The following is a 21,421-nucleotide window of genomic DNA, read 5'->3' as shown; positions in this document are numbered from 1 at the left end:
ATTTACTTAAGTGAATCAGGATTTCAGTGTTGGATTTCCTGATCATGAATAAAAGACATTTCCTTAAACAGGTATCTGTTCATGTCATTGCTACACTTTAGAAAAAAGGAAGAGGTTTATTATATAAATACTTTATTTATTTACAGAGTGATAAAAATAATTGCAACTATAAGTCAAAAATCTGGCCTTGAAAAATTCTAAGTATAGTTAAATCAGTTTTAACTGTGTTCTTGGGATATTAATGCTTCCCAGATGGCTCAGTGGTAAATAATCCATCTATCAATATAGGAGACTCAGGAGATGTGGGTTTGATCCGTGGGGCAGGAAGATTCCCTGGGGGAAGAAATGGCAACCCACTCCGGTATTCTTGCCTGGACATGGACTGAGGAAACTAGGCTACAGTCAACAGAATTTTTGCAAAGAATTGGCACAATTGAGCATGCACACATGTTAGGGAATATGTATTCCAGGAAAGAAGGAATTCCACAATCAAGTAAATTTAGGAAACAATGAGTTAAATGAAATTAAACAAGTTTCTTTACTGTATGACTTACCAAATGCTGGTATGTGTTGTAAATTTCTAAAAAGAGGGTGGAGTGTGATTCATTTCCCAAACCTATTTGACAAAACAATCTTTTCATCAGAGAGGATTGGGTGACCATACAATTTATTGCTCGAACTGGGACACTTTTGAATGCATGAGTGTTAATATTTGTATCAGAACAATAGGTATAAATTGGGATTATGCCAGGAAAACCAGGATGTATGATCACCCTAATTCTACAGGATTAGTTTTCTTTTGGAATACACTTTGAGAAAAGCTAAACTAGCAAGTCAAAGCTGGAAACTATTTGTATGTTAATACACATCCAATATTAGTATTTGAGTGGATGGTAACAGCACATGAAGATTACAAAACTATTAAACAAATGATATATTTCAATTTTTCCAGCACAAGCATCCTCACCATTTTTACAACTTTTCCTTTGAAAGTCTATAATATGAATGATGGAAGTGATGATAGAATTGGGGAAGAACAGAACACAATGTAATTCCTCACTGAACAGCTAGGATTGGCCATATTGTAAATGATTTCAACTTTCAGGAAGATAGCAGTACTTCATACTTTTGAACAAGGATACAAAAAGCTCCATAAGCGTGACGCCACCTAGAAGTAACCCAAGTTCCAGACTAGCACTGTCCTAGAAACACAAGAGCCACTACGTAATTTTAAACACTCCAATAGTCACCTTAGAAAATTACTTAAAAATAACAAGTGGAGCTAAGTTTAATATTTTTAACTCAACATATCTATAGTAATTCAATAATGTGAATGAGATATTTTATTTTTCACTCTAAATCTTTGAAGTCTGGTGTGTATATTACACTTACAACCCAACTCAATTATCAACCACATTTCTTTTTTTTTTTTTTCAAGTGCTCAGTAGCCACATGTGGCTAGTGGTTACCATATTGGAGAGCAACTTCTAGAACCTCTGACATAATTTTGTGTTTGGCTGTCCAGATGATTTCTGGGTAAAAATAAAATACATCATTGTGTTTAATAGTCTTCTGATTTTCCTGTCATTGTTATTGTCAACACAAATACTTATTGAAGCAAACTAGGTAATGAGAATAATAGTAGTTGGCATTTCTTATTTTCCTACATGCTAGCCACTTGTATCAAGTGTTTACATGCATTATCTAATGTAATTCCTGTGCCTGTGAGGTAGTTACTATTTGAATTCCTATTTTATGAGAGAGAAAACTAAGGCTGAGAGAGTAAATAACTTGCTCATGGCAATCACCAATAAGACAGGGCCATGCAGTGCAGGATAAAACCAGGATGCTGATCCAGCTGATCCATGCCCCAGCTTCAAATTTCTACTCAATCTCTTACCAAATGTGATCATCTGGCAAGTTATTTTAAAAAACAAAAGTTATTTCTGATTTTGTTGAAAAGATTCAGTGAATACACTAATGTAAAGATGTAGCACAAAACCTGTCACATATTAGGCTCAGTTAACGTTGGCCTCATTAGTACATTATTTCTGTTAGTGTTATTTTATTACAAATATTATGAAGTAGCAGAGCCAGGAATCGAACTCAGATCTATCTGATTTTATGATAATATATTGTATTACAGCTAATTCCAAAAATTCAGTACTATTGCTGTCCATTGTATGAGCTTTTGATGTGTACTCAATTATCTGTTTTTATTTTGCAAATTTCCCTAAAATGTTCCAAAGGGCAAAGAAACAGATAATGAGTATTCATGTTGTAAAACCAGTCAAGTTCTTAACTTGAACTTTTTAGAAGAAAGGTATTTACATATATCCAAAAAACTGTAACTTACATGCTTTAAATTATTATGACATTTCAGGCAATTAGGCTTTATTCTTGTCTAAGACTATAACATTAAAATGTTTATGTAGAGATGAAACATTTAAAATAAATTTAAAAATTTTTAAACATACTCAAAATAGAATTTTATAATGAATCCATAAGTATCAATCACACAGTTTCAACAGCTGAAAGCACAATTTCATTTCATCTGTACACTTACCACCACCACCACCACTGTATTATTTTAAAGAAATTTCAGACATCACATTATATTATTTCACCTCTCATTACATTATATACTTCCAAAAGGTAAGAATTTCCTGTGGAAAATCTCAGGCTTATATTGAGTATACTATTGTTCTGTGCTGTTGGAGAAGACTCTTAAGAGCCCCTTGGACTGCAAGCAGATCAAACCAATCACTCTTAAAGGAAATCAACCCTGAATACTCATTGGAAGACTGATGGTGAAGCTGAACCTCCAATACTTTGGCCACCTGATGTGAAGAGCTGAGTCCCTGGAAAAGACCCTGATGCTGGGAAAGACTGAAGGCAGGAGGGGAAGGGGTTGACAGAGGACAAGATGGTTGGATGGCATCACCGACTCAAGGGACATGAATTTGAGCAAGCTCCAGGAGATGGTGAAGGACAGGGAAGCCTGGCATGCTGCAGTCCATGGGGTCACAAAGTGAGTGAACAACAGCCATTGTTTAAAAGATAGATTTAAGAATCTCAGCTTTAATTCCCCCCTCACTGCCACTTTCCTAAGAAATTTCCAGGTTATAGCAGTAATGTCAGCATTTCTTTAGTCAAGGATATAAAAGCAAAAATAAACAAATGAGATCTAATTAAACTGAAAAGTTTTGCATAACAAAAGAAACCATGGGCAAAAAGGACAATCTACTGAATGGGAAGAAATATTTACAAATGGTATGATCAATAAGGAATTAATATCCAACATACATAAATAGCTCATACAACTCAACATCAAAGAAACAAACAACCCAACTAAAAAGCAGATAGAAGAACTGAATAGACATTTTTCCAAAGAGGAAATGCAGATGGAAACGGCTACATGAAAAGATGCTCAACATCACGAGTTATCAGGGAAATGCAAATCAAAACTAAAATGAGATTTGATCTCACACTTGGGAGAATGACTAAAGGGAACCCTTATACACAGTTGATAGGAATGTAACTTGGGATAGCCACTGTGGAAAACAGTTTGGAGGTTTCTCAAAAACTAAAACTAGAACTACCATTTGTTGTTGTTCAATCTTCAAGTTGTTGTGCACTACTCTTTGCAACCCCATGGACTGCAGCATACCAGGCTTTCCTGTCATTCATTATCTGCCAGAGTTTGCTCAAATTCATGTGCATTGAGTCAGTGATGCTATCTGTCTCATACTCTGCCTCCTTCATCTCCTTTTGCCTTCAGTCTTTCCCAGCATCACGGTATTTTCCAGTGAATCAGGTTTTCACATCAGGTTGCCAAAGTACTGGAGCTTCAGCTTCAGCATTAGTCCTTCCAATGAATATTCAGGTTGATTTCCTTTACAATTGACAGGTTTAATCTCCTTGCAGTCCGAGAGATTCTCAAGATTCTTCTCCACCACCACAATTTGAAAGCATCAATTCTTCAGCACTCGGGCTTCTTTATGGTCCAAATTTCATATCCATACATGACTACTGGAAAAACCATAGCTTTGACTATATGGATCTTTGTTGGCAAAATGATGTCTCTGTTCTTTAATACACTGTCTAGGTTTGTCATAGGGCTTCCCTGGTGGCTCAGACAGTAAAGAATCTGCCTGCAATGTGAAAGACTTGTGTTCAATCCCTAGGTTGGGAAGCTCTCCTGGAGAAGGGAATGGCAACCCACTCCAGTATTCTTGCTTTGAGAATTCCATGTGCAGAGGAGCCTGAAGAGCTACAGTCCATGGGATTGCAGAGTCAGACACAAATGAGTGACTAACACACACATGACGAATCTAGGTTCGTCATAGATTTCCTTCCAAAGAGCAAGCGTCTTTTAATTTCATGGCTTCAATCACCATTCGTGGTGGTTTTGGAGCTCAAGAAAATAAAATTTGTCACTGTTACCAGTTTTTCCTCTTCTATTCACCATGAAGTGATGGGACCAGATGACATGATCTTAGTTTCTTTAATGTGGAGTTTTAAGCCAGCATTTTCACTCTCCTTTTTCACCCTCATCAAGAGGCTCTTTAGTTTCTCTTTACTTTCTGCCATTAGGGTGGTATCATCTGCATATCTGAAGTTGTTGATATTTCTCCCAGCGATCTTGATTTCAGCTTGCTATTCACCCAGCCACCATTTCACATGATGTACTCTGAATAGAAGTTAAATAAGCAGGGTGCTGATATGCAGCCTTGTTGTATTTCTTTCCGAATTTTGAACCAGTAAGTTGTTCCATATCTGGTTCTAACTCCTGCTTCTTAACCCACATACAGATTTCTCAGGAGACCCATTAAGTGTTCTGGTACTCCCATGTCTTTAAGCATCTTCCACAGTTTGTTGTAATCCACACAGTCAAAGGCTTTTAGCCTAGTCAATGAAGCAGAAGTAGATGTTTTTTCTGGAACTTCCTTGCTTTCTCCATGATACAACAAATCTTAGCAGTTTGATCTCTGGTTCCTCTGCCTCTTTGAAACCCAGCTTGTACAATTGGAAGTTCTCAGCTCATATACTATTGAAGCCTAGCTTGAAGGATTTTGAATATAACCTTGCTAACATCTGAAATAAGAGCAGCTGTACAGTAGCTTTAGCATTCTTTAGGACTGGAATGAAAACTAACCTTTTCCAGTCCTGTGGCCACTGCTTAGTTTTCCAAAATTGCTGACATATTGCATGCAGCACCTTAACAGCATCATCTTTTAGGATTTGAAATAGCTCAGCTGGAATTCCATCTACGACTCAGCTGTAAAAAGGAATGAAATTTTGCCATTTACAGCAACATGCATGGATTTGGAGGACATTCTCAAACTACAGCACAATTGCACTCATCTCACATGCTAGTAAAGTCATGCTGAAAATTCTCCAAGCCAGGCTTCAGCAATATGTGAACCGTGAATTTCCTGATGTTCAAGCTGGTTTTAGAAAAGGCAGAGGAACCACAGATCAAATTGCCAACATCTGCTGGATCATAGAAAAAGCAAGAGAGTTCCGGAAAAACATCTATTTCTGCTTTATTGACTATGCCAAAGTCTTTGACTATGTGGATCACAATAAACTGTGGAAAATTATGAAAGAGATGGGAATACCAGACCACCTGACCTGCCTCTTGAGAAACCTATATGCAGGTCAGGATGCAAGTTAGAACTGGACATGGAACAACAGACTGGTTCCAAATAGGAAAAGCAGTACGTCAAGGCTGTATATTGCCACCCTGCTTATTTAACTTATATAAAGAGTACATCATGAGAAATGCTGGACTGGAAGAAACACAAGCTGGAATCAAGATTGCTGGGAGAAATATCAATAACCTCAGATATGCAGATGACACCACCCTTATGGCAGAAAGTGAAGAGGAACACAAAAGCCTCTTGATGAAAGTGAAAGTGGAGAGTGAAAAAGTTGGCCTAAAGCTCAACATTCAGAAAACAAAGATCATGGCATCCGGTCCCATCACTTCATGGGAAATAGATGGGGAAACAGTGAAAACAGTGTCAGACTTTATTTTTCTGGGCTCCAAAATCACTGCAGATGGTGACTGCAGCCATGAAATTAAAAGACGCTTGCTCCTTGGAAGGAAAGTTATGACCAACCTAGATAGCATATTCAAAAGCAGAGACATTACTTTGCCAACAAAGGTCCGTCTAGTCAAGGCTATGGTTTTTCCTGTGGTCATGTATGGATCTGAGAGTTGGCCTGTGAAGAAGGCTGAGCGCCAAAGAATTGATGCCTTTGAACTGTGGTGTTGGAGAAGACTCTTGAGAGTCCCTTGGACTGCAAGGAGATCCAACCAGTCCATTCTGAAGGAGATCAGCCCTGGGATTTCTTTGGAGGGAATGATGCTAAAGCTGAAACTCCAGTACTTTGGCCACACATGCGAAGAGTTGACTCATTGGAAAAGACTCTGATGCTAGGAGGGATTGGGGGCAGGAGGAGAAGGGGATGACAGAGGATGAGATGGCTGGATGGCATCACTGACTCGATGGACCTGAGTCTGGGTGAACTCCAGGAGTTGGTGATGGACAGGGAGGCCTGGCGTGCTGCGATTCATGGGGTTGCAAAGAGTCAGACACGACTGAGTGACTGAACTGAACTGATGCTAAGTAAATTAAGTCAAAGAGAGAAAGAAAATACTGTATGATATCATATATATCATGATATAGTTTTCAACAGACTAGTGAATATAACAAAAAGAAGTAGACTCAAGCCTATAGAGAGCAAGCTAGTGCTTACCAGTGGGGAGAGGGAAAAATAAAGGGACAATACAGGGGTAGGGGAATAAGAAGTACAAACTATTATATATAAAATAAGCTACAATTTGGCAAAACTAATACAGTTATGTAAAGTTTAAAAATAAAATAAAATTAAAAAAAATAAGCTACAATGTGGGGAAGATGACCAATAGTATATAATAACTATGAATGGAATAACTTAAAAAAATTTTGAATCACAACATTATATATCTGTAACATATAATACACAGAAGACCTGTACTAGAATAAAAAAGTAAAATAAACAAAAATTTAAAAATAGCCCAATGGCAGTGTATGGTTTAGAAACTGCATTCATATGACCCTTTTGTAAATTTAATCCAAGTTTCCCCTGGTGTCATCATCCTAAGGGATATAAAAGAATTTTTATTGATAGCAATTACTCAAATTTGGTGAGCTTATTGTTCTCTGCCTTCCACAGAAGAATTTGTTTAGTCGCTAACTCTTTCCTACCCCATGGACTGTAGCCCACCAGGTTCCTCTATCCATGGGATTTCCCAGGCAAGAATACTAGTGTGGGTTGCCATTTCCTTCTCCAGGGGATCTTCCTGACCCTGTGATCAAACCCACATCTGTTACATTGGCAGGTGGATTTTTTTTTACCACTGAGTCACCCAGAAGTCCTTGCAGAACAATAGTCTGTTGCAATATTCCCCTTCATCATGGTATTTTTTTTAGTTTCCAGGGATATATTGCCTATGTTCACAGACAATCACCATGCCTACATCAGTTGAGACACCACTTGAAGGAATGCATCATCACTGTCAAAGGCTGTGTCTCCCAGTGCATTCTAAACCTGCAGTTGAAGGATAAGAAATGGAACCACATTCTAGCCATAATTTATTGTGTCAGAGCAGCAATGTTGTGCTCTGAAATGTAGAAAATGTCCCTCTCCCAAATCTCGTCTTCTGTTATAAAAAGTTCCTTCAGCTTCCCCACCCAAATCATTTATTCCCAAGAGGCTCTCATTTAATAGATCAGGGAAAGAGACATGGTGCCCTCCACAGAATTTGTTTCTAGTGTCCAGGCATAACTCAATGAACCTATAAACCTGGTCATTCAGGGCCATACAAATTAGATGAGACATAGTGAAAAGCTCTTATAAAACGTGGTCCACTGGAAGAGAAAACAGCAACCAACTTCAGTATTGTTACCTAGAGAACCCCAAAGACAGTATGAAAAGTCAAAAAGATATGATACCAGAAGATGAGACCCCCAGGTCAAAAGGTGTCCAATATGGTACTGGAGAAGAGTTGAGGGCAATTACTAAAAGCTTCAGAAAGAATGAAGTGGATGGGCCAAAGGGGAAATGACACTAGGTTGTGGATATGTCTGTTGGTGAAAATAAAGTAATATGCTATAAAGAACAATATTGCATAGGAACCTGGGATGTTAGGTCCTTGAATCAAGGTAAACGATATGGTCAAGCAAGAGATGGCAGGACTGAATATAGACGTCTTAGGAATCAGTGAATTAAAATAGATAGGAATGGGTAAATTTAATTCAAATGACCATCATATTTATTATTGTGGGCAAGAATCCTTTAGAAGAAATGCAGCAGCCTTCATAGTCAACAAAAGAGTCTGAAATGCAGCACTCAGGTGCAATCCCAAAAATGACAGAATTATCTTGGTTAGTTTCCAACACAAATTATTCAACATCACAATAATCTAAGTTTATGCCCCAACCACTAATGCCAAAGAAGTTGCAGTTGACCAGCTCTATGAAGATTTACAACACCTTCTAGAACTAACACCAAAAAAGAATGTCCTTTTCATCTTTTGGGGACTGGAATGGAAAAGTATGAAGTCAAGAGATACCTGGAATAACAGGCAGGTTTGGCCTTGGAGTACAAAATGAAGCATGGCAAAAGCTAAAGAGTTGTGTCAAGAGAACATACTGGTCATAGCAAACACCCTCTTCCAACAATACAAGAGATGACTCTACATATAGACATCACCAGATGGTTAATACTAATATCAGATTGATTAAGTTCTTTGTAGCCAAAGATAGAGAAACTCTATACAGTCAGTAAAAACAAGACCTGAAGCTGAAGGTCACCCAGATCATGAACTCTTATTGCATAATTCAGGCTTAAATTGAAGAAAATAGGAAAAATTTCTAGGCCATCAGGTATGACCTAAATAAAGCCCCTTATGATTATACAGCAGAGGTGATGAAGAGATTCAAGGGATTAGATCTGGTAGACAGAGTGCTTGAAGAACTAGGGATGGGTATTTATAACACTGTACAGGAGGCAGTGACCAAAACCATCCCAAAGAAAAAGAAATGCAAGAAGGTGAATTGGTTGTCTGAGGAGGCTTTATAAATAGCTGAGAAAAGAAGAAAAGTGAAAGACAAGAGAGAAAGCAAACTGAATGCAAAGTTTCAGAGAACAGCAAGTAGAGATAAGAAGGCCTCCTTAAATGAATAATGCAAAGAAAATAGAAGAAAACAATAGAATGGGAAAGATTAGAAATCTCTTCAGGGAAACGGGAAATATCAAGGGAACATTTCATGCAAGGATGGGCAGGATAAATTACTGAAATGGTAAGGACCTAGCAGAAGCAGAAGAAATGAAGAAGAGGTGGCAAGAAAACACAGAAGAACTATACAAAAAAGGTCTTAAACACTTGGATAACCACAATAATGTGGTCACTCACCTAGAGTCAGACATCCTGGAGTGTGAAGTCAAGTGGGCCTTAGGAAGCATTACTACAAACAAAGCTAGCGGAGGTGATGGGATTCCAGCTGAGCTATTTAAAATCCTAAAAGATGATTGCTGTTAAAGTGCTGCACTCAATATGTCAGCAGATTTGGAAAATTCAGCAGTGGCCACAGCACTTGGAAAAGGTTAATTTTCATTCCAATCCCAAAGAACAGCAATGCCAAAGAATGTTCAAACTACTGTACAATTTTGCTCATGTCACATGCTAGCAAAGTGAAAGTGAAAGTCAGTCATGCCTGACTCTTTGTGACCCCATGGACTATACAGTCCATGGAATTCTCCAGGCCAGAATACTGGAGTGGGTAGCCTTTTCTTTCTCCAGGGGATCTTCCCAACCCAGGGATCAAACCCAGGTCCCCTGCATTGCAGGTGGATTCTTTACCAACTGAGGACCAGGGAAGTCCAAGAATACTGGAGTGGGTAGCCTATCCTTTCTCCAGTGGATCTTCCCAACCTAGGAATCGAATCAGGGTTTTATGCATTGCAGGTGGATTCTTTACCAGCTGAGCTACCAGGGAAATCTAGCAGGTAATGTTAAAATCCTTCAAGTTAGGCTTCAGCAATATGTGAAAAGAGAAATTCCAGTTGTACAAGCTGGGTTTCAAAGAGGCAGAGGAACTACAGTTCAAATTGCTAAAATTTGTTGTATCATGAAGAAAGCAAGGAAGTTCCAGAAAAAAAAAAAAATCTGCTTCATTGACTACATCAAAGTCTTTGACTGGGTAGATCCCAACAAACTATGGAATATTCTCAAAGAGATGGGAGTACCAGAACACTTTATGTGTCTCCTGAGAAATCTGTATGAGGGTTAGGAAGCAACAGTTAGAACCAGATATGGGACAACTTACTGGTTCAAAATTTAGAAAGGAGTACAACAAGCCTGTATATTGTCACCCTGTTTATTTAACTTCTACACAGAGTATAGCATAGGAAATGCCAGGCTGAATGAATCATAAGCTAGAATCAAGATTGGCAGGAGAAATATCAACAAACTCAGATATGCAAAGATGATACCACCCTAATGGCAGAAAGTAAAGAGGAACTAAAGAGCCTCTTGATGAAGGTGAAAGAGGAGAGTGAAAAACCTGGCCTGAAACTCAACATTCAAAAAACTAAGATCATTGCATCTGGTCCCATCAATTCATGGCAAATTGAAGGGGAAACAGTGGAAACAGTGTCAGATTTTATTTTCCAGGGCTCCAAAATCAGTGCAGATGGTGACTGCAGCCATGGAATTAAAAGACACTTGTTCCTTGGTAGAAAAGCCAAGACAAACCTAGACAGCATATTAAAAAGCAGAGACATCACTTTACAAATGTTCATGTATTCAAAGCTATGGTTTTTCCAGTAGTCTGGATGTGAGATTTAGACCATAAAGAAAGCTGAGCAACAAAGAATCGATGCTTCTGAACTGCGGTGCTAGAGGAGACTTGAGAGTCCCTTGGACTGCAGGAGATCAAACCATTCAATCCTAAAGGAAATCGGTCCTGAATAATCACTGAAGGACTGATGCTGAAGCTGAAGCTCCAGTATTTTGGCCACTTGATGAAGAGCAAGTGAAGAATAAACTCATTGGAAAAGACCCTGATGCTGGGAAAGTTTGAAGGCAAAAATAGAAGGGGGCAGCAGAGGATGAGATGGTTAGACAGCAACACTGACTCAATGGACATGAATTTGAGCAAACTCCGGGAGATAGTGAAGGACATAGGAGCCAGGCGTGCTACAGTCCATGACATTGCAAAGATTCAGATACAACTTATCTGACTAAACAATAACAACTACAGGAAAGAACATGGTGCCCTCCACAGCATTTGTTTCTAGTGAGCAAGTTTCCATGCACTAACTTCCTCACACTTTCCATAGCCCCAAACAATGCCCTCATGACAATCAACTCATGAAAAGCAGACTCTTTTTAGGGCTGTCTACCAGTTTTCAAGAAATGCTTCAGTTCAGTTCAGTTCAGTTCAGTCGCTCAGTCATGTCTGACTCTTTACGACCCCATGAATCGCAGCACGCCAGGCCTCCCTGTCCATCACCAACTCCCAGAATTCACTCAGACTCACATCCATCGAGTCAGTGATGCCATCCAGCCATCTCATCCTCTGTCATCCCCTTCTCCTCCTGCCCCCAATCCCTCCTAGCATCAGAGTCTTTTCCAATCAGTCAACTCTTCGTATGGGGTGGCCAAAGTACTGGAGTTTCAGCTTCAGCTTCATTCCTTCCAAAGAAATCCCAGGGCTGATCTCCTTCAGAATGGACTGGTTGGATCTCCTTGCAGTCCAAGGGACTCTGAAGAGCCTTCTCCAACACCACAGTTTAAAAGCATCAATTCTTTGGTGCTCAGCTTTCTTCACAGTCCAACTCTCATACAAGAAATGCTTAGTCATGCCTAAATCCTGGCAGTGGACTCAGTCCTCTTTGAAGTTGAGATTCCCCATCACATAAGAATTTACATGTGAGTTAAGGTAATTTAAATGCAGAGATCTATAGAAATATACCTTTATTTTATATAGTAGATGTTTTCCTGAAACTTTTATATCAATTCAAAATTTGTAAATTAATTCCTATTTAAAATTGAATATAGAATAGTAAGTATTGGATTGACCAAAAAATTCATTCTGGTTTTTCTATAACACCTTACTGATAAACGCAAATGAATTTTTTGGCCATCTCAATATTTGGTTTCTCTGGGAAAGCCTCTTGTAATCCAATTCTTCTAATTTTCTAGATGGAAAAAGTGGCCCAACCAGTTTAAGCCTCCATTTGAGATAAACGTAGTCTGCCCCATTTTTCCTAATTGCTGTCGGTCTTCTGCTTATGGTTCAGTGAGCATTCCATTATAACAGTTGCCTAGAAAGTTTGCTATTTTAAGGATTCATATGGAGAATGATAACAAAAAAGTGTGTGTGTTTGTGGGGGCACTCTTTCTGTGTATTAGTTAATGGGAGTGGGGAAGAAATCCAGAGATTGAAATGAAGAAATCTAAATCTAAGTCCCTGTTGAATCTGGCTGCACCTAGCATTGTATACATGACACAAAGCAAAGTGGCTCTTTTCCTACATTTATTTTTTTTTTTTTTCTTATTTCAGATATGGTCAAAAGCTAACAAAGTCATTGGTTATTTTCTATTTACAATCCTAGTATGGAGTATGGGACAGGGACTCTACTGGCATATTTTAAGACTTGGAGGGGTTTTTCTTTAATATTTGAGATAGTTTATGAGTTGTTCTGTTGTTCAATCTTTCAACAAGTATTTTTTTAACACCTGTAATGTAACAACTACTAAGCTAGTTTCCAGGTAAAAAGAGTGGAAAAGACATTTCCCTTGTTTCTTATAAAGACAAGAAGAGACGTAAAAACAAGATAAGGGTATACAGAACAGGACAAGAAGAGAAGAAATTTCAATATGGTCTATGGTAAATATACCCATAGAAGAGATATCTAACCCACAGACAGCTGCACTGGTATCAGTTCCACCTCCTTCCCCTACCCAAAAACCTGTAGGATGCTGCAAAGAAGAGTTTATTTGGGGTCTTAAGGCAATTCAGAGACACAGATTCAGGTAACCCTAAAAGAGTATTTCAAGGAAGGCGAAGAATCAGGGGCTTATAAAAGACAAAAAAGCCACAGGTTGTTAAAAGCTGTCTGGTGAGAAATCTGATTGACTCTAACTTGAGTTAGAAAATATTTCTCCTTATGGAATTACAAGTTATTTTAAGGTAGGGGTCTGATGAGTAGATAACCCGTCTTGAGTTATTTTAGGGTAAGGGTTTGATAAGTGTCTTGAATTTCTGGGTGGTGTTCTGGATGATTTCATCAGGTCAAAAGTCAGATTCCATCCAAGCTGAGATGTGCATTTAAGCCACACTTCCTTAAAGTTGTCTTGGCTCCATTGTAGAGAGCTCTTTTAGCAATATCAACTCCATTTTTATTCTCCTTTCACACTGGAAGTAGTGATATCAAAGTTGAGACATTAAGTATGAATTGGAATTATCTGGGAAAAGGGTGGTGAAGGAGGTGATGAGATCAAGACTATTGAGGTGAAGAGTCAGAATGGAAAGCTCTTTAGATGACCCAGAGGTGAGACCGTACATGTTCTAGTTCCTGAAGCGTTTCAGGGAGGAAGTATCAAGAGATAAGGCAGGTGAGACATACTTGAATTGGATCAGTAAAACCCTTGAAGAAGGTTCATGATATCAACTTTATTGTAGGGACCAGGAGATACAGAAGGGCTTATGAGTAGCTGATTTGCTTTTCAGGACGATCCTATGACTACAGAGTTGAATAGGAAGCAAAGAAAGAGAGATTCATCAGTAGTAGTTTATCCTGATGACAAAACATAGACTTATGTGAAAGTGAAAGTGAAGTCGCTCAGTCATGTCCGACTCTTTGTGACCCCATGGACTGTAGCCCACCACGCTTCTCCGTCCATGGGATTTTCCAGGCAAGAGTACTGGAATGGGTTGCCATGTAGACATAGACAAAACACAGATTTCTGACTGCAGTAATAGAGACAGGTAGGCATAGCCAAGGACAGAGTTAGTAAGAAAGAGGCAGAATTGACAGGATTTGCTCACTAATTGAAGGGCAGGGCAGAGAAGCATACCTCACAGGTAAGCAAAGCATAGAAGCAAGACTCCAGCTTGTGAGGCCAAGTTCATTCACCCTTGATTCTCCACTGCCTAGCCAGCTGTCATGCAGAACATAGTGTGAAGCAAATATATGATGAATGGATGGATAAACATCGATTCACTGATTGACTATATACATTTATTAGTTAAAAAAAGCAGAGAACTTGAGGGGAAAGATTAAAACAAAGAATGGACATTGATAAAGAAAAAGACAGCTCAATTTGAACAACTCAAAATTTCCCATTTAGGTTGAGACTTCTGTGATATCTTATGAGATCTGAATCATAAGCTTAAGGGATTTAAGCAAAGCAAATAGTAAAGATTTGACTCAAACAATGCACTGGTTGATGTAGAGAAAACACACACACACACACACACACACACACACACACACATACACACACACACACACACACATACTAAAGTAAAACTGGGAAATAAAGCTAATCCTATGTGAGAAATGCAGGCTAGGTGAAAACATTCTATGTGATGAACATATAAATACACTGTAGTTATCCTTTTCTAAACCAGTGTAAAACTGAACTAGTACAATTTAACATATAATTTAAAAACCAATAAGGTAGTGATCAATTTATATGTATCTTAACTTTACATAGAAAAGAGGGAAAGAAACTAAAAAGTACAACAAAATAAACTTTATGTTATTTCTTTATATACTACTCCTAATTATAATTATTAAATAACTAAAATAGCAAATGTCTGATTTTTTAAAAAAAATGTAAAACTAGGCTCAAACCTGATAAACTATAGCTTGTGCAATTCTGTCCCACACAAGGGCACAAACAGAAACTCATACAAGAAGAGCATATACCAAAACTACTGAATTGACTGCCAAATCTGAACAAGGAAACAATAAATCTGAGCAAGAATCAAGAAAAAGATTAAAGACTGCCAGTAGCTTCCCTAGATAAGAATAGATTTAAACCATTATAAAAATATTCTACTAAGGGAATAGAGGTTCCAGTGACACAGGAAAAAGAAAATCAAATCAAGACAACCAATAAATCTTAGGAGACATCATATCGTGTCATCAATAGCTGATGCTATGAATCTTTTTTCATGGGTGTGGTACAGCCTGCTACCAAATCTAGTATTCTAACTGGAACATCGATTATTAGCTTCCACTGCCCATCAGTGCAAAGATAGCTTTCTGGGCTCTTTCACTTTTGACTTGAGGCAGAAAGTGCCTAAGTAGGCACTTTCATCAGGTAAAGTTTAGTTATTACCTGATTTTTCTCTTTCTATGACAATTTTCTATTATTCTGTTTCAAAGATACCCCACTTACCACTGGTTTACTTAACTATTCCATAAGTCACGATTTCTATACCACGTAGTTGAATTAATGGGACCTCTGTGCTATCCAGAATTCTCAGTTTCAATTCTAATTTCTTGCCTACTTGATCATTCCCACCACTCAGATGAGGGGCCACCTATTTTTTTAAATTGCAGCCTCTGGGTTTGAATTTTTGTACCAGAAACATCATTTTAATGGTTAGAAACACTGTTATTTATGCAGCAGCCCCTCAGACAACAATTGCATCTAGATGCCAGAGTATTAAGTGTCCAATGATGCTCTTTCCACTCAAATTTTGGTGCCCACTTCATTTGAACTGTGACTGAATATGCAGTTACCCATGGATTCTGTCCACTAACCACTCACTTCCAGTCTTAGTGACTTCTCTTCAAATCCAAGTAATTGAATCATGTACAAACTACCCATAACAAAAATGCCAAAAATATTATAAATAAAAGGTTCTAAGTTTCAACCACTATACTAGCAGGAAGGTATAATGCTATAGTATAGCTCAACTATAAGAACACATACGGAGGAAAAATACAGAATTACAAACATATGTGGATGATGGGCTGAAAACAAGAAAAATTTGGATGGACTGAAATAAAAAACAATTTCACATGTAAGTATTGGCCATAGAACTATGTGTGACAGCAGCAACTGACAGATTCCTCTGACATGCAGTAGAGTTGGTTTCTGTAATTTGGAGTACAAATAATTATGAATCCATAAGGTAACGATACAGAAGCACAAGTAATAAATTCAATAAATTTTATCAGTGACTTCCCTAGTAGTTCTGCTGGTAAAGAATCTGCCTGCAATGCAGGAGACCCTGGTTTGATTCCTGGGTTGGAAAGATCTGCTGGAGAAGGGATAGGCTACCCACTCCAATATTCTTGGAGTTCTCTGGTGGGTCAGCTGGTAAAGAACCTGCCTGAAATGTGGGAGACCTGGGTTCAATCCCTAGGTTGGGAAGATCCTGTGGAGAAGGGAACGGCTACCCACTCCAGTATTCTGGCCTGGAGAATCCCATGGAAAGTATAGTCCATGGGGTTGCAAAGAGTCAGACACAGCTGAGCTACTTTCACTTTCATACAACAAAGGGTAGTCTTAATGTAGATGTAATAAGGAAGGAAATGTTGGTCATGGAGTGGTTATAATACCATCAATAGCATTTTACCATTAATCACAAACCATTAATCATGAGGCTCATTTCTAACTATAAGTGTCATTATATTTGTACATCAATACCTACATACAGTGCAGTGGTTCTCAACTGGGGCAACTTTTCCTCCCCAGTTGAGGAGAGGGAGAATTTGGCAATATCTGGGAACATTTTGGGACCATTAAAATGAAGGATGCTACTGGCATCTAGTGGGTAGAGCCCAGTTCAGTTCATTCACTCAGTCGTGTCTCACTCTTTGCAACCCCATGAATCGCAGCACGCCAGGCCTCCCTGTCCATCACCAACTCCCGGAATCTACCCAAACCCATGTCCATTGAGCCGGTGATGCCATCCAGCCATCTCATCCTCTGTTGTCCCCTTCTCCTCCTGCCCTAGAATTAGGGTCTTTTCCAATGAGTCAACAGTTCGCATCAGGTGGCCAAAGTATTGGAGCTTCAGCTTCAACATTAGTCCTTCCAATGAACACACAGGACTGATCTCCTTTAGGATAGACTGGTTGGATCTCCTTGCAGTTCAAGGGACCCTCAAGAGTCCTCTCCAACACCACAGTTCAAAAGCATCAATTCTTTGGCACTCAGCTTTCTTTATAGTCCAACTCTCACATCCATACATGACTACTGGAAAAACCATAGCCTTGACTAGACGGACCTTTGTTGCCAAAGTAATGTCTCTGCTTTTTAATATGCTATCTAGGTTGGTCAAAACTTTCCTCCAAGGAGTAAGCATCTTTTAATTTCATGGCTTCGATCACCATCCACAGTGATTTTGGAGTGCCCAAAAATAAAGTCTGACACTGTTTCCACTGTTTCCCCATCTATTTCTCATGAAGTGATGGGACCAGATTCCATGATCTTAGTTTTCTGAATGTTGAGCTTTAAGCCAACTTTTTCACTCTCCAACTTCACTTTCATCAAGAGGCTTTTTAGTTCCTCTTCACTTTCTGCCATAAGCATGGTGTCGTCTGCATATCTAATGTTATTGATGTTGGTAGAGCCCAGAGATGTTATTAAATATCCTATACTGTACAGACATTGTTAAACATGCCTGCATTTATTTAAACAGCTGTCCTTGGAGGTGGGAAAGTGACAAACTGGGAGACTGGGACTAGCGTATACACACTACTATATATAAAATAGATAATAGGGACCTACTGTATAGCACAGGGAACTCTGTTCAATACTCTGTAATGGCCTATATGGGAAAAGAATCTAAAAAGGAATGTGTGTGTAAATATATATATTTATATAATATATGTATAGCTGATTGCTATATAGCAGAAAATAAATAAAACTGTAAATCAAGTATATGCCAACAAAAAAATTTTTTTAATAAAACTAGATATTTAAAAAACAAAACAAAAAATGAAGGATCTGTCCTTGATTCTGATATTATGATCAATCTGTTAGTTTAAAATACCCTCCAAAGCACAGAATTTTCTAGTTCAAAATATCCATAGTGTTGAGGCACAGTGGCCCTAATATATAGTTGTTGAAATCACCCTGATGACCAAATTACCTCCAGGCACCACGTCCTGATAGAATCACATTGCGGGGGTTAAGATTCCAATATATAGAGAGATTCTTTAAGAGAATTTCTTTTGGAATTTTTATCTCCTTTCTCCTTATCTCTCAAAAATTCCAATGAGAAAATGTACCAATACTTCTGGAGAGCTTAATCTCTGTAACTAAATTCCAAAAGAAATTTCTCTTAAATTTAAGATTTCAATACATAAGAGGAAAGGAGATAAAAAACATTTAGTCTATTACAGCTGGTAACCATACCCCTCTTTCTCTTTAGAAACTATCTACCCTAGGATTCTTATATATGGTGTGGACAGAACTGACCCATCTGCCCCAGGCACGTGATGCAAATTTACTAGTCAGAACACTGCAAAACTCCATGCCACAGTGATTAGTTAAGTAACATGATGCTTTTCAGGGTGATGAGAACTAGATGTAAGACTTTTGCTTTAGTTGCAGGAAAAGAGGAGTTTGCTTGTGTGTTTTCCCCTGGAATTATTGCTAAACTGGTAGATGATAAGCCCAGGAGCTGCAGGGAGTTAGCACATTGAGGGAGACTGCCAAGGATCATAGCTACATCGAACAAAGCTGAAAGGTAGAGAATAAAGGACTGAGACCTACTGACATCAATGAATGATAGATCCAGCTAAGCCTTTAGAGATCTATCTCAAATTTGTCAGTTAATAGACCCAGTTCTCCCTCTCCCTCTTCTTTTCTTTACATAAGCTAGTTGCACTTGGCTTCTGACACCTGCAGGAAAGAGTCCCTTTTAGTAAAGACATTTTGAGGCAACAAAAGGCATACACAATAGAATTATTTAAAAGAAAATCAGAACCAGATATAGGAGGGCAAAATAAGCCAATCCTAAGTTAATACAGTCCAGTATTTTCCAATGTCTGATATATGTACTACTGATAATATGTGAGAAGATTTTAAACATTATACAAGTCGTTTATTCTGACACCTTAACAATATTTTGAAGTAGATTAAAAATATAGTGAGCATGCCAAATCCAAGTATCCTATTAAAATACGTTTCTAAAAGTAAAAACCTGGCTTGATTAAAATTAGAATATTCTTCTGGAGATATGAGAATATGGCAAACATCATAAAGGTGTTATGCGAATATCTGAAATTTTGAAAGCATTGACAGAGTTGACATGACAGCATTAAATTTTGCTCTGAGTATCTGAGCAGACTGAGGTAGGGCAAGTGGGGTTTGTAGGGGTGGGATGTGGAAAGAAACACACACATAAGAGAAAATGTACCAATGCTTCTGGAGAGCTGATTCTCTGTAAAATCCAAAAGAAATTTCTCACTTAGCAATCTTACAGAGAGGCTATTAACTTATATAACTTAAGTAAAATATTCTGGACAATAGTCTTATCATCAACATAAAAGTAAATCCATAATACTTTTTCTTACAACAATCTTCCATTAAAATCAAGAGTTTTTACACTATAACAGCGCATTTGGTTCTATAGGAGGCTTAAGTTAATGCAGTATAACCATGCAGCCTCCCAGGAATCTAATTTAATGGAAAAATAAAAAAATAGGTTACTTAGGGGTTTCAATTGAGAGCATTTCCTTTGAAAACTTTTCAAAATACCACATTTCTCACTGGGTATTGAGAGTAACTGAATAGCAAAAAATAATGGTTTAATGCTTTCTTAAGTGGTTTTGAAGGACTGGTGTTCTACATTTCTAATTGAGGACAGACTCTGAGGCTTTCAAAATCAAGAGAACAAAAGACAACTATTATTGATGACAAAAAAGAAAAGGCTTTTTTGTAATTTAAAAACTTTTGTATCAACTACAATTAGGAACCTTCTCATAATAGGTAAGATATCAACATAATGTCCCATAGGAGAGAATATGTTATTAGAAATTCATTTTTAGCAGGTCTTTTCAGTTAGGAACTATAGGAATACAAATTGGAGAGTGGGAAACCTAACAATTTATTGAAGAAAGAAAAATAAGGAACAATTATAATAGAATGGGTAGTCATTCCCTTCTCCAGGGGATCTTCCTGATGTAAGGATTAAACCTGGATCTCCAGCATTGCAGGCAGATTCTTTAACATCTGCACCACCAGGGAAGCCCAATGGAACAACAGCAATAGGCAAATGAGAGAAACATCAGGAATTGGTCTCGGAAAGCATACTTTGGGAAACAAATGAAAACAGGAAGAGCTAAGTGTTAAAAAATAAAATCTGATCTAACAGAAGAGTGATAGAACATATCCAAAGAATAAAGCTCCTTGAGACATTGCTTTGAACTTGGGACAATGCTTTGCTATACTTAGAAAGCAGGAAGAGTACACTGTTTTCTATTTTAAGTATGAAACAATTTTAATCATAGCCTTGGTTTAAACAAACATGAAAAGTGTTAGTCGCTCAGTCATGTCCGACTCTTTGCAACACCATGGACTGTAGCCTGCTAGGTTCCTCTATTGACGGAATTCTCCAGGCAAGAATACTGGAGTGGGTAGCCATTCCCTCTCCAGGGAATCTTCCTGACCTAGGGATCAAACCCAGGTCTCTAGCACTGAAGACAGATTCTTTACTGTCTGAGACACCAGAAGATAAGACAAAGACCTGAACTGTTTTTGTAGTGAATTAGTTGAAGAAATGCAGACTCTAGAAAGACGCACTACAAAAGCACTTATTCCTTTAAACCTTCATTTCTGATAATTTAAAGATTTGTTACTTTTCTTTTACTTGCATACATATTTGCAAGAAAAACTACCTTATTAGCACATATTACTTCTTAGAAATTTATGGAAATTAAGAAGGGAATTAAAGGTAAAATATTAAATATTAGAGTAAAAGATCTTAAGTCTCCTTCTTACCATATTTCCCATAGAATTAACAGATAACCAATATTATCTTTAGAGCAGTGATTTTTCCACTAATGATTACACTTTAAACACTTAACTTGCAAAAATCCATAACATATTGTAACCCAAAAAATTGTATACTGTCAATCTCTCTCTTCACTTATACTGACATGACATCCCTCTTTTCTACTCCTGCCTAACTTGCTTAGAAAACAAGGTTTTTCCATACAGGCAATATCACCACTTGATTATCACTTTTCTTCACTCTCAATGTGATAATTCATTATCTTTACTTATTACTTGTAGTTTTGTTAATTCAAAAGAAATAAAAGACAAGAGCTTCCAGAAAGATGTTCATTTTTCTATGAGAAATTGACAAGCTTTTTGATTAATATA

This window comes from Bubalus bubalis, chromosome 8 (assembly GCF_019923935.1).
Source record: "Bubalus bubalis isolate 160015118507 breed Murrah chromosome 8, NDDB_SH_1, whole genome shotgun sequence".
Taxonomy (NCBI): Eukaryota; Metazoa; Chordata; class Mammalia; order Artiodactyla; family Bovidae; genus Bubalus; species Bubalus bubalis.
This window is presented reverse-complemented; position numbering follows the sequence as displayed.